Genomic DNA, 14,483 nt, shown 5'->3' with positions numbered 1-14,483 from the left:
GAGTTGTATGATCAACTTGTTTTTACAGATAGAATTATGGAATCAAACAGTTTGGACACTACTGTTACAATCAACATTTACCAAAGGCTAAGGCAAGTTGAGGCATTTCTCAGGTTCATAGCTAAGGGCTAACAGGGACAAGTCAATGGATACTTTTAAGTGGCAGTCAATACTTTGAAGGGAGGTAATAGTACATATTCACACACACGATTTGTCAAGATTGGAGTCATGTAGCCAACCCCATGATTTGGAAGCTACATAGAATCCTAGTGCCAATCAATAGCATGTTGATTGCTGAGTTTGTATTGTTAATATTGAGGCCTCTCATATACTTTCTGTCCTGCTCAGAGCTGATGTATAAACTGGGAAGGACAGAGCCTAATTATCACCCTAGTTACTTAAAAAAAGAAAGTTAATCATGACAATAATTTGTTAAATAATAGATATCAACTTTGTGAAATTGTACTTAAAAGCATAAAAATAAACATCATCCTAATTTTAGCACCTAAGAGTAATTATTTTGACTTTTTTAGTCCTTTTTTGTACAAATATATGTACATGAAATTGGGACAATAGCATGTAGGGCATTTTATGTCTTTTACATTGAATGCTACACTAATATTATTTATCCATATCATAACATTGAACAGTTTTGGAGAATATTTTAATGGCTATGAATATTCCATGATTTGGAACTTAGTTAAGCAGATCTTCATTCAAATTTAGGCTATCTTCAATTTCCTGCTTTGAATAATGCTGTAATGGATGTGCATGTGTATAAGCCAATGCTGGTTTTTTTTTTTTTTTTCTAACTGTTTCATTAAGATTGATTTTATAAATGAAACTATTGAATACAAGGGTATGGACATTTTTAAGGTTCCGGATACAAATTATCAAGCTGTTTTGAAGAACAAATCAGCCATCTTTCAAAAGGCCAATCTGCCTATATCTTTAGTACTGTCATTTTATTATTTAAAATATGTTGTCAAATTAATAGATAAAATGTCTTACTTAATGCTTTATATTGCAATTATGTGTTCACTATTCAGACTCAACTTTTTTTTTATGATTATTGGTTATCTATATTTCTTTCATGATCCATTCAAGCTCTTTGTCTATTTTTCTAAGCAGTACTAGAATTCTTACTGATTTGCAAGAGCAGTTTATTTATGAAACATGCCACCCTGTTGTCATAATTGTTATTTTTTCTGGTTTGTTTATTATTATTAAGTTTGCTTATAGTACTTTTTAACCTTCAAAATAGTTTCAATTTTTATGTGATAAAATTATCACAAAAAACATTATTTCTTCTTTGCTTTATCTTTCTTCATTCTAGGACTAGTTAACTATTTCCCTGTATTTTTTTCTAGGCTTTCATTGCCTTGGTATTTTCAATTTTCTTTTTTTAAAAAAGTAATTAATTAATTGATTTTTAACTTTTATTTTAAATTCAGGGGTACATGTGCATGTTTGTTATATAGGTAAACTCATGTCACCGGGGTTTGTTGTAAGATTATTTCATCACCCAGGTGCTAAGTACCCAATAGTTATTTTTTCTGATCCTCTCCCTCTTCCCACCCTCCACCCTCTAGTGGGTGCCAGTGTCTGTTGTTCTCCTGTTTGTGACCATGTATTCTCATCATTTTGCTCCCACTTATAAGTCAGAACATGCAGTATTTGTTTTTTTGTTCCTGTGTTAGTTTGCTAAGGATTATGACCTCCAGCTTCATCTATGTTCCTGCAAAGGGCGTGATCTCATTCTTTTTTTATGGCGGTGTAGTATTCCATGATGTATATGTACCACATTTTCTTAATCCAGGCTACCACTGACAGACATTCAGGTTGATTCCATGTCTTTGCTATTGTGAATAGTGCTGCAATGAACATACGGGGGTGCATATGTCATTATGAAAGACCATACATTTTCAAAAACATTATTTTATTCAACTTCTAGATGCATGGTCCCATATATATTGCACAGAAGCATAAATGATAAATATATACTTTTTATTCTAAATACAGTTGTTTTTAAAACAATTTTTCTATTTTTGTGGAATCCCCTTTCACTGACTTCCTGCTTATACTGTATCAGCTCTATCTTCCCTGCATGCAAGGTAACTGATGTTAGCAACTTGTGCATTTTTTGGGTTTTTTCTTTAATTTTTTATTTTAAATTATTATGGACACATAATAGTTATACATATTTATGGGGTGCATGCGATGTTTTGATACAAACATATAATGTGTGATGGTTAAATCAGGGTAATTGGGTTGTTTGTTACCTCAAGCATTTATCATTTCTTTGTGTTAGGAACATTCTAATTCCACTTTTTAAATTATTTTGAAATATACAATACATTATTAATTATAGCTGCCCTATTGTGCTACTGAGCACTAGATCTGTTTCTGTCTATCTAACTGTACTTTTGTGCCCATTATCCATCTCTTCTTTATTCTCCCCTCCACCACTACCTTCGCAGACTCTTGTACCCATCATTCAACTTTCCATCTGCATGTGTACATTTTATTTGTTTAGCTTCCACATATAAGTGATATTTGTCTTTCTGTGCCTGGCTTATATCACTTAACATAATGTCCTCCAATTCCATCCATGTTGTTGCAAATGACAGGATTTTATTTTTGGTTGAGTAAATTCCTATTGTGTGTATGTGCCACATTTTCTTTATCCATTCATCTGTTGATGGACACTTTGGTTGATTCTATATCTTGGCTATTGTGAATGGTGCTGCAATAAACAATGGAGTACAGATACTTCTTCAATATACTGAATTTCTGTATTTTAGATATATACCCAGCAGTGGAATTGCTGAATCATACGGAAGTTCTAAGTTTAGTTTTTTGAGGAACCTCCATACCATTCTCTAATGTGGTTGTACTAATTTGCATTTCTGCCAACAGTGTACAAGGGTTCCCCATTCTCCACATCCTTACCAGCATCCATTATTACCCTGTCTTTTTTATAAAAGCCGTTGTAACTGCAGTGAGATCAAAGAGGAGGACAGATAAGGGATAGCCTTAGAGGCTATTGGAAAGATTTTACTATGAGAGAAATAGAAACCATTGGAAAGTTTTGAGCATGTAAATGAATTGATCCGAGCTTCCCAAAAGGCATACAGAATATCCTGTTTTTAGAAATTAGAAATATTTTACTTTTTCCTGGATCTGTTGAACTTACTAATTTGTTTCCACAGGCTTCATTATTACAGCTACATATTTAGTGTGTATTAAGGTTGCTAGCAAGAAAAATGGGATCCTTGTTTTGAATCTCATGGAGTCCCTACAGTGTGCCTCTCAATGATTGCTTTTCCCCTTGAAACAAAATCAGATAGGCTTCTGAAGCAAAACTTTGATGTGATTTTAATAGCATGTAAGTTTAAAAGACCTGGAGGTAAAAGTTTTAGACTTTTCTTGTCTGGAAAGAAAGTGACATCAACTTGTTTGCATTCAGCTTGGGAAGATCTTAAATACAAGTTTCACCTACTATTTTTTGAAATTTCATCTCCAGTGCCTGGTGGAAAGAGATCTGTCTTCTTACTTCCTCAGCATATGTGTGATAGAATTCTAGCTGTTCAACTTAAACTCTGATTTATATGAAGTTTCTGGAAAATGTAAATCAGCACCCTGATCCTTCACATCCCATAGCATTTTAACCTGTAATATATTGTTGATATCATAAGATGACAGGAACAGAGTCATAATATGGCTATTCTGTGTTGGATTGGTGATGTTTTGAAACAAGATGGAAATCTTTATTTAGGAATATAAAATAAATGGCCTGTTTAAAAACATTTTAAAAGAAGCATCTATTCCGAGGTTTGATTTTTTTGTTTGTTTCTTAGGTGTTTTGCTGAACTATAAGTAATTCATCTCTCTATTCTACAATATTCTATACTGAGGTGCATATCACCCTTCTCCTGTCTTCCAACACTGTAATAACTGATTTTTAGCTCCCAATTATGGTGAGTTTTCTGCTTAATTTGTGGGTTTTTTTGGTGGAAAAAAAATGGACACAGCATCCTCCTCACTTCTGCTTTAAGTATATGTGTGTGTATTTTCTCCATAGAACTTGAACTGCTGGGCTGAAATCTGCAGTTCTAACTTGAAGACAGAAAGAAAGTAAGTTTATATTACTAACAGTGTTACAGTAACAGCACTGGGCCAGGAAGGAGGCTGCTTGGCATAGCAGAACAATCAAGAGTAATCTGAAAGCCTTCTGTTTGAATTTTGCTTTTGCGAGTTGCTGGTTACATGGCCATCATCAAATTATTTAACCTATCTGATTTTTTATCTGTAAAATGTCAAAGTAATAATAGTGTCTACCCCATAAGGTTATTGTGAAGAATAAATAAGCTATCAGCTATGTAAAGTGCTGAGTACAATTCCTGGACCTAAGAATGTAAGTGCTCCATAAAGAGCACTTATATTCATAATGATCTTACGGAAAGTCCTATTACATCTCTGAGTCTCACTATCTTCATCAGTAAATGGAGATAAAAACTATATGCCAAGGAAAATCAAAAAAAGGATATATATATATATATATATACACACACACACACACACACACACATGCTTTGAAAAAGGAATTTTATAAAACTACATTGTATTAAAATTCATAGTAGAAATAGGACTTTTCCCCCTGTTTCGTCACTTCTCCCTGGGAATTCAGATCAAATAACCAATGAGAAAGCATTTTGCAAAGCAAAAAGCATTATGTGAATATAAGAAAATCTCACCATCATTACTATACAATGCATAAATATCTTCTCATTTAAACCTATTATTGTTACTTAAAATTCCTTCCATGGATATTTTGGTGAAGCTTCAGAAGACAAAGGGAGTTAAGGCAGTCCCTGTTAAACTGTACATGCTATTGTAGGGTAACACAATATTGCTCTCAATATGCTCTTGAACAAGCCTATGAGGCTCTTGACATTCAAATAAAAACAATTTTTTGTTGTTGCTGTTTGCTTGTTTATTTTTTGTTTTGGTTTGTTTTTCTGAGAGAGTGGGTAGAAAAGAGTAATTACTTCGTATGGATTTGTGTTGGTATTTGGAGGTCCTGGGTAATGGTGGGAGGAAAGTAAACATTGATAAATAGGAGTTGGAAGAGGGGAAGAGTAGAGAGAAAAGGCACAGTCAAGGAAAGGGAACCTTAAAGGAGAAGTGAATGTTCTCATACATAAGCTTTAGCTACTAGTTAACTTTTTGTTATAGCAACCTGGCAAGCAGCATAGAAATTAGCCCTTGAAAGGAATGATAAAACTGTTTTCCCTTCTGTTTCCTTTCTCTCTCCTCTTTTCCTTTCCTCTCTTCTTCCTCTCTCCTTCCCTCCCCTTTCCTTACACTGATTGAGCATCTGCTATGTATATTCATCTTTGTGTAGCTTCTTTAAGCTGCCACCTACCTTTGTACACATTGGTTGCTATGTAAAGTAAAACTCAGGAACATGTTTTTTCTTCATAACTTCAGCTCTGCCTAGCTATCTTTAACCTATCCTTTTTACTCGATCCCTTCTCGATTCCAATATTCTAGTTCTTGACCTGGATATTAACTATTTTCTTCTTTATTGAACTTGGTGTTCTTTCATAACATATATCTTGGATATCAGTTATAAAGATGAGGAAAACCAAAGTTTTTTATTTGATCTTATACTATAGTGGAAATAACAGTCTCTCACATATATAGGGCATTTTATAGTTAAAAATATAACTTATCTAACTTGATTCTCATAATGGCTTAGTGAGGCAGGTAGAGTTGCTGTTGCTATCCACATTAGAAGCGGGGAAGCTGCAGATAAGCAATTTGTCCAGGGTCGTATTGTTAGAAAATGGATAGAATCAGGAATTTGATTTCAAGACAAGAATTTTTCCATTACACTATAGTTGAAAAAGGATGATTTTTACTGGAATACTAGAGATGGTTTCATAGCTAGGTAGGTTTAGAAACGGGTTTTGTGTAATGTACAAGACCTGGGTTGAAGGTCTTGCACGTGGAGAAAACTATGTGAGCAAAGGCTTAGAAGAGTAATAAAACCTGATACTTATAAATAAAATCCAGGCTAGGCTCCATTTTATTTTTTTGAGGGGGGGCGGTGGGACAGAGTTTCGCTTTTGTTGCCCAGGCTGGAATGCAATGGCATGATCTCGGCTCACCGCAACCTCTGCCTCTGGGTTCAAGCAATTCTCCCGCCTCAGCCTCCCAAGTAACTGAGATTACAGGCATGCACCACCACGCCCAGCTAATTTTGTATTTTCAGTAGAGACGGGGTTTTACCATGTTGGTTAGGCTGGTCTTGAACCTCAGGTGATCTGCCCAAACACTTGTAATATATTATCTCTTAATCTCTATAGCAACCCAAGATGGTAGACATTTTATTGATTGATTCCTCACTTCATTTTAAATAAGATTTAAAGTGGTAGGTAGGTATTACTTGTAATTTGCAGAAGAGGAAAGTAAGCCTCAGAGAGGTTAAATGTCTTCATCAAAGACACACAGTAAAATGTGCTATAGTGGGGATTAGTAAAAATGTGGCTGACATCGCATCACCTTTCTTAGGAGAAAGTGGGAAAGGTTTTATAAATTGTGAATATTTAGGATTAGTAGGTGGGGAACTGAGAGTAGTAAGACTGATTAGGTTATTCTAGCTGTCTGCTTGAGAGCCTGAATTGCAATACTATAGCATTTAGATGCTTTTCTTCAGGTAGTTGTGAGCCGTAGAAGGATTTTATGCAAAGAAATGGCATTATCAGCTATGCTGGGGCAGATTAAACTGGCAGCATGATGCCTGATAGATCACAGACAAGAGAAACCTGTGACAGGGAGACCAATTAGGTGGCTGTCACACCAGAAACTGTTCAATTGGGTGCCTGGAGACTATGTATTACCCTCCTTGAAGATCATGAATAGATTTTTTCTTGACAAAGCATCATTTCTCATGGGTAGTAACTTGATTTATAAAGAAGAAAACCAAGTTAAATTTAGAAAATACATTCAAACGAACTTGTAAAAGAAACAAAAATCCTACTTGCAAAATTAATCACCTAGGAAGCCTGTGAGTAACTCACAGAGCTTGTAGTTACTTTGCTGAGGCTGAAGTTAACTCAGCATTTGTCTATGAATAGTTTAAAGTAAGATTTTTCTTTGGAGTACTCTAGCTAACTTTCCAATAATATGATCTAAAATAGTGAGAGTACTTTGGTTTTCTACCTAATATTTTTCAAATATAATGAAATTAGATTATATTCATACTTACCAGAAATAATAGACCTTGAATAAATATTACTTAGATGATACAAAGATACTTAACTCTAAAATATCACTAATATTCATAACTTCTTGAAATATCTCTATGTTTGACCTTCCTTCCCATTCACAATGGCACTGATCTAATTCAGGCTTTCATAGAATCTTTCTATGGATTTAGAAACAAGTTTTAACTGGTTGTCATAGTCAGGATTTTCCTCTTTTAGCTCAACTTCCCCAGGCTAAGAGTTTTAAAATTATCTATTGATCCTCATTTTTTACAGATTATTGTGCTATCTCCTTAGCCTAATCTTTACTGTCTGGACTGAACTTACATTAAGCCTTACTTAAGCCTTGTTCTTGTTAGTTCCTGTGTCTGGAATATTTTTCCCTTTGTTTTCATCTGGAAATTTTCTACTTAATCTTTTTAAAGATCTACCTGTCTATCAATCACCAATTTTCTAATGACCTCAACTAGAAAAAATTCTTCTGTTTCCTGTACTGCCCAAGGCCTCTGTTACAGTGTTTGACATATTGCATTTCAATTACTTGCTCAAGCGTTTCACTTGTTAGATCATACCTTAATATCAAGTATTATATTTATTTACACAGCTGTAATATGGTTCAGAGCTTTTTAGGCAGTATATATTCAATAAATGCTTATGAAGTAGATGATTGACTGTATTTTTCTTGATGCCAGAGAATGATATGTTGTTTTGTTAAGTATATGTATATTATGCTGGCAACATGAATTAAAATTTCATGGTTGACCCAGTGAAAAGATGCTTAGTCCTGGGTAAGATTCTGAAGATAGTTTTAAAATCTTAGGAATGAGTCGTGGCGGTACAGCTCACCCTATCCTTCAAATTACTTATTTTATGGCACAACATGGGACAATTATGGGCTAAAATGATGTCATACAGTTCCATACTCTTCCCTGCAGATTGCATTACTATCAGAGTTAGAGATGTCAGAGTTTCTCCCAAACTGAGTCATTATGGAGACCGAAGAGAATGGTTGGATTGCTATGACTATCATCTTTCCTATTTCAGGTTTGATTTGGGTTGATTGCTTTCCCATTTTAATAATTTGACCTCTTTTAAACATTCATTCTTGTAATAGTGAAATTCTGCAATCCTATTTCTTAGTAAACAGGCAGACTATCCTGGCAAAAAAAGATAGAGGAAGTGCCACATTCCTAAAGTTTTTTTTTTTTTTTTCTCCCACAGAGAAAGGAGCCTGTGTTATATGGAAGTCAATCCAACTTTGAAAAAATTATGGTGTGAGAGTGAGATTTGTTCAGGAGGTAGAACTGTCAATAAATTGATAATCAGAATGTAACAGTAAAGAAAAAGTTTGAAAATATCCATACTATATTAGCTTGACACATTGTTGCCTAGATAGCACTGCGGTGGGTCTAAGGACATCTACCTGCCTTAGACCCTGTCCATGGAGAGCTTTATATGGAGTCTTCAAAATGGCTTGTTGTCATCCTTAAAACAGTATACTGTCTTTACCTGGAATCAGTAAGCATTTTTTTTTCCTTGGGGAGCTTTGTATTTTCTACATTGTGTTATAGTTATTTTAAGCATGAGAGAACTTCCCTATAATACTGTGGAGTCAGGACCTGTGTGCCCTGTATATATGGTTTATATCTTCTCAGGACTAAGCTAGATCCTTACATGTATTAGCTTCTCAGTAAATGTTCCTTGAATAAATAAATGAATTATATTACTGTCTAAAGGAAGCATAGTTTTCAAATTATATAAAAGTATGGATTTTTTTTCTATAAAGGGCAGGATATTTAAAATAGAGAGTGTTCCTGAAAATCCAGATATATAATTATCCAACTCAAAAAACACTGTCCAAGAACTGAATCAGATAATAGTTTCAGAGTATTTTTGAGATGAGAGAATGCACTATTAGTTAAGCATTTTATGAAATGTTCATATATACTAGTATTCTCAGTTAGAATTTCATTATTATTTTAGTAAATATGACAGATTTGTATGTATGCAGCTGTCATTGAAAGTAAATAATATAAGATCATGGTCTAGCATATGAATAATCCTTTGTCATTTAAGAGAAAGTTGTTTTATTTTGAAATCTGTTGTGGTCATCTTCCACATGATGAAAAATAAATTCATGATATCATACTAGCAGAAAAACCCAAGTTGTCTTGTACAGTCTACAAGAGTAAGTGAATCAAAAAACCCAAAGCAATTAACGCCTCTAGTCATTGGCTAAACTAATTCCTTAAAGATAGTTCTGTTGGGCCGAGGGAAAGCTTCCCCTTTGCCCTCTGAAGTTTCACTGAAAATCATGGACAAAAAGCATATTAACAGGAGAAAAGGCATACAAATACATGTGATAATAGTTTCATGTTATATAGGAGCCTTTATAATGAAAGATAGGGTATCTTCCTGAAGACACAGGGAAAGCTATTCATTTTTATGCTTAAGTTCAACTAAGTATGAACGGTCATGTAGAAATATGATTGGACAGAAAGGGTATGATCCAATGCTAATAAACTGAGAAGGGTAACCTAGCAAGGCCTATCTGTTTAGATTACTCTTGGCCTCTCTGTGCAGCATTCTTTTTTTTGGGGTATGGGGCAAGAGCCTTTCTGGAGTGGGAGTCTATGACTTATAATCAAACAGATAATTTATTTATAAACGGTGGTGTTTTAAGTAATATTTTAAGGTTTTATGGCTGGCTTTGGAAGAAAAGGGTTCTTGTTTCTGTGACCCACCTTGGGGAAGAGACTTGGGGTGGGCTTGGGGTAGAATGAATGGTCAGAGACAGGAGAGTAGAAGTTCAGAGAGAACCACTGGTGAAGCTTTCATTTTTATATATCATTTTCTGAGACCCTATAGTGTGTAATATAAAATATATTTTATGATTCTTCTTTATAGTACTATAATGGTTAGTCTTATTTATAAACTTGGCTATGCTATAGTTTTTTATTCAAAAACTAGTTATTTATTCAAATACTAAGTTGGATATTGTGAAAGTATGTTGTAGATAAGTATGACATCTACATTCAGTTGACTGTAAGTAAAGGAGACTCTTTTTTTTTTTTTTGAGAATAGTTTATTTGCTGATGTGAATTAACATTCCCTTGCAATATTATGATAACAATGGCCTACCTTAGTTTCCTTGCACTTCTCCACCTAATCTTAATTTTTTAAAATTATATTTTAAGTTCTAGGGTACATATGTGTAACGTGCAGGTTTGTTACATATGTGTACATGTGCCATGTTGGTATGCTGCACCCATTAACTTGTCATTTACATTAGGTATATCTCCTAATGCTATCCCTCCCCCCTCCCCCCTTCCCCCACCCCACGACAGGCCCCAGTGTGTGATGTTCCCCACCCTGTGTCCAAGTATTCTCATTGTTCAATTCCCACTTGTGAGTAAGGACATGCAGTGTTTGGTTTTCTGTCCTTGAGATAGTTTGCTAAGAATGATGGTTTCCAGCTTCATCCATGTGCCTACAAAGGACATGAACTCATCCTTTTTTATGGCTGCATAGTATTCCATGGTATATATGTGCTACATTTTCTTAATCCAGTCTATCATTGATGGACATTTGGGTTGGTTCCAAGTCTTTGCTATTGTGAGTAGTGCCACAATAAACATACATGTGCATGTGTCTTTATAGCAGCGTGATTTATAATCCTTTGGGTATATACCCAGTAATGGGATGATTGGGTCAAATGGTATTTCTGGTTCTAGATCCTTGAAGGATCCCCACACTCTCTTCCACAATGGTTGAATTAGTTTACAGTGCCACCAACAGTATAAAAGTGTTCTTATTTCTCCACATCCTCTCCAGCATCTGTTGTTTCCTGACTTTGTAATGATCACCATTCTAACTGGTGTGAGATGGTATCTCATTGTGGTTTTGATTTGCATTTCTCTGATGGCCAGTGATGATGAGCATTTTTTCCTGTGTCCGTTGGCTGCATAAATGTCTTCTTTGGAGAAGTGTCTGTTCATATCCTTTGCCACTTTTTGATGGGGTTGTTTGATTTTTTTCTCATAAATTTGTTTAAGATCTTTGTAGATTCTGTATATTAGCCCTTTGTCAGATGGGTAGATTGTAAAAATTTTCTCCCATTCTGTAGGTTGCCTGTTCACTGATGGTAGTTTCTTTTGCTGTGCAGAAGCTCTTTAGTTTAATTAGATCCCATTTGTCAATTTTGACATTTGTTGCTGTTGCTTTTGGTGTTTTAGTCATGAAGTCTTTGCCCATGCCTATGTCCTGAATGGTATTGCCTGGTTTTCTTCTATGGCTTTTATGGTTTTAGGTCTAACATTTAAGTCTTTAGTTCATCTTGAATTAATTTTTGTATAAGGTGTAAGGAAGGGATCTAGTTTCAGCTTTCTACATATTGCCAGCCAGTTTTCCCAGCACCATTTATTAAATAGGGCATCGTTTCCCCATTTCTTTTGTCAGGTTTTTCAAAGATCAGTATGTGTGGTATTATTTCTGAGGGCTCTGTTCTGTTTCATTGGTCTATATCTCTGTTTTGTTACTAGTACCATGATGTTTTGGCTACTCTAGCCTTGTAGTGTAGTTGGAAGCCAGGTAGCCTGATGCCTCCAGCTTTGTTCTTTTGCCTTAGGATTGCCTTGGCAATGCGGGCTCTTTTTTGGTTCCATATGAACTTTAAAGTAGTTTTTTCCAGTTCTGTGAAGAAAGTCATTGGTAGCTTGATGGACATGGCATTGAATCTATAAATTAATTTGGGCAGTATTGCCATTTTCACGATATTGATTCTTCCTATCCATGAGCATGGAATGTTCTTCCATTTGTTTGTGTCCTCTTTTATTTCGTTGAGTAGTGGTTTGTAGTTCTAAGTAAAGGAGACTCTTAATAATGTGGGTGGACCTATAAAATCAGTTGAAGGCCTTAAGAGCAAAACTGTTCTGGAGAAGGAATTCTGCCTCAGGGCTTCAACACCATTTCTGCCTGAGTTTTCAGACTTCTGGCCTATCCTACAGATTTCAGATTTATCAGTCTCCACAATTGCAAGAGCCAATTTCTTACAATCAATCAATCAATCTATGTGTGTTAGTCTGTTTTAATACTGCTGAAAAAGACATATCTGAGACTGGACAATTTACAAAAGAAAGAGGTTTAATGGACTGACAGTTCCACATGGCTTGCAAACCCTCACAATTATGGCAGAAAGAAGACACATCACACATGGTGGGAGACAAGAGAAGACAACTTGTGCAGGGAAACTCCCCTTTAAAAACCATCAAGTCTTGTGAGACCTATTCAGTATCATGAGAATAGCATGGGAAAGACCTGCCCCCATTGATTCAATTACCTCTCACCAGGTCCCTCCCACAACACATGGGAATTATGGGAGCTACAATTCAAGATGAGATTTGGTTGGGAACATAGCCCAACCATATCAGTCACACCTGGCCCCTCCCAAATCTCATGTCTTCACATTTCAAAACCAATCATGCCTTCTCAACCGTCCCCCAAAGTCTTAACTCATTTCAGCATTAACTCAAAAGTACACAGTCCAAAGTCTCATCTGAGACAAGGCAAGTCCCTTTGGCCTATGAGCCTGTAAAATAAAAAGCAAGTGAGTTACTTCCTAGATACAATGGGGGTACAGGCATTGGGTAAATACAGCTATTCCAAATGGGAGAAATTCGCCCAAAGAAAGGGGCTGAAGGCCCCATGCAAGTCTGAAAGCCAGCAGGGCAGTCAAATCTTAAAGCTCCAAATTGATCTTCTTTGACTCCGTGTCTCACATCCAGGTCATGCTGATGCAAGAGCTGGGTCCCCATGATTTTGGGCAGCTCAGCCCCTGTGGCTATGCAAGGTATAGCCTCCCTCCTGGCTGCTTTCATATGCTGGTGTTGAGTGTCTGTGACTTTTCCAGGTGCACAGTGCAAGCTGTGGGTGGATCCACCATTCTGGGGTCTGGAGGATGGTGGCACACTCCTCACTAGGCAGCACCCCAGTGGGAACTGTTTGGGGGTACCCACCCCACATTTCCCTTCTGTACTTCCCTAATAGAGGTTCTCCATGAGTGCCCCACCCCTGCAGCAAACTTTTGCCTGGACATCCAGGTGTTTCCACACATCCTTTGAAATCTAGGCAGAGGTTCCCAAACCTCAATTCTTGACCTCTGTGTACCCACAGGCTCAATACCACATGGAAGCAGCCAAGGCTTGGGGATTCCACTCTCGAAAGCCATGGCCCAAGCTGTACCTTGGCCCCTTTTAGTCATGACTGGAGCAGCTGAGACACAAGACACCCCAGACTGCACACAGCAGACAGAACCTGGGCCTGGCCCACAAAACCATCTTTTCTTCCTTGGTTTCTGGGCCTATGATGGGATGGGCTGCTGCAAAGGCCTCTGACATGCCCTGGATACCTTTTCCCCATTGTCTTGGTGATTAACATTCAGCTCTTCGTTATTTATGCAAATTTCTGCTGCCAGCTTGAATTTCTCCTTAGAAAATGCAGTTTTCTTTTCTAACGGATTGTCAGGCTGTAAATTTTCCAAACTTTCATGCTCTGCTTCCCTTATAATACTGTATACCTTTAACAACACCTAAGTCACCTCTTGAATGCTTTGCTGCTTAGAGATTTATTCCACCAGATGCCCTAAACCGTCTGTCTCAAGTTCAAAGTTCCACAAGTTTCTAGGGCAGAGGAAAATGCTGTCAGTCTCTTTGCTAAACCATAACAAGAGTCACCTTCACTCCAGTTCCCAACAAGTTCCTCATATCCATTTGAGAACACCTCAACCTGGATTTCATTGTTCATATCATCATCAGCATTTTGGTCAAAGGCATTCAACAAGTCTCTAGGGAGTTCCAAACTTTCCCACATTTTCCTGTCTTCTTCTGAGCCCTCCAAACTGTTCCAACCTCTGCCTGTTACCCAGTTCCAAAGTCACTTCCACATTTTCAGGTATCTTTTCAGCAGCATCCCACTTTCATTACCAAAGTACTGTATTAGCTTGTTTTCATGCTGCTGATAAAGACATACCAGAGACTGGGCAATTGACAAAAGAAAGAGGTTTAATGGACTCACAATTCCAAGTGGCTGGAGAGGCGTCACAATCCTGGTGGAAAGTAGAAGGCATGTCTCACATAGCGGCAGACAAGAGAAGAGAACTTATGCAGGGAAACTCCCCTTTATAAAACCATCATATCTCATGAGACTTATTCA

The 14,483-nt window shown here is 36.5% G+C and overlaps 1 protein-coding gene across 12 annotated transcripts in view; it reads left to right on the top strand.

The window, feature by feature from the left end:
• Nucleotides 1-14,483, top strand: part of LOC105468849 (discs large MAGUK scaffold protein 2) — a 2,241,192-nt gene that overhangs the window by 387,170 nt on the left and 1,839,539 nt on the right. The window lies entirely within an intron of this gene.

The sequence above is a fragment of the Macaca nemestrina genome, chromosome 12 (genome assembly GCF_043159975.1).
Source record: "Macaca nemestrina isolate mMacNem1 chromosome 12, mMacNem.hap1, whole genome shotgun sequence".
Lineage (NCBI taxonomy): Eukaryota > Metazoa > Chordata > Mammalia > Primates > Cercopithecidae > Macaca > Macaca nemestrina.
Note: the sequence above shows the minus strand (reverse complement) of the source record. Positions and strands in the feature narration are given on the sequence as shown.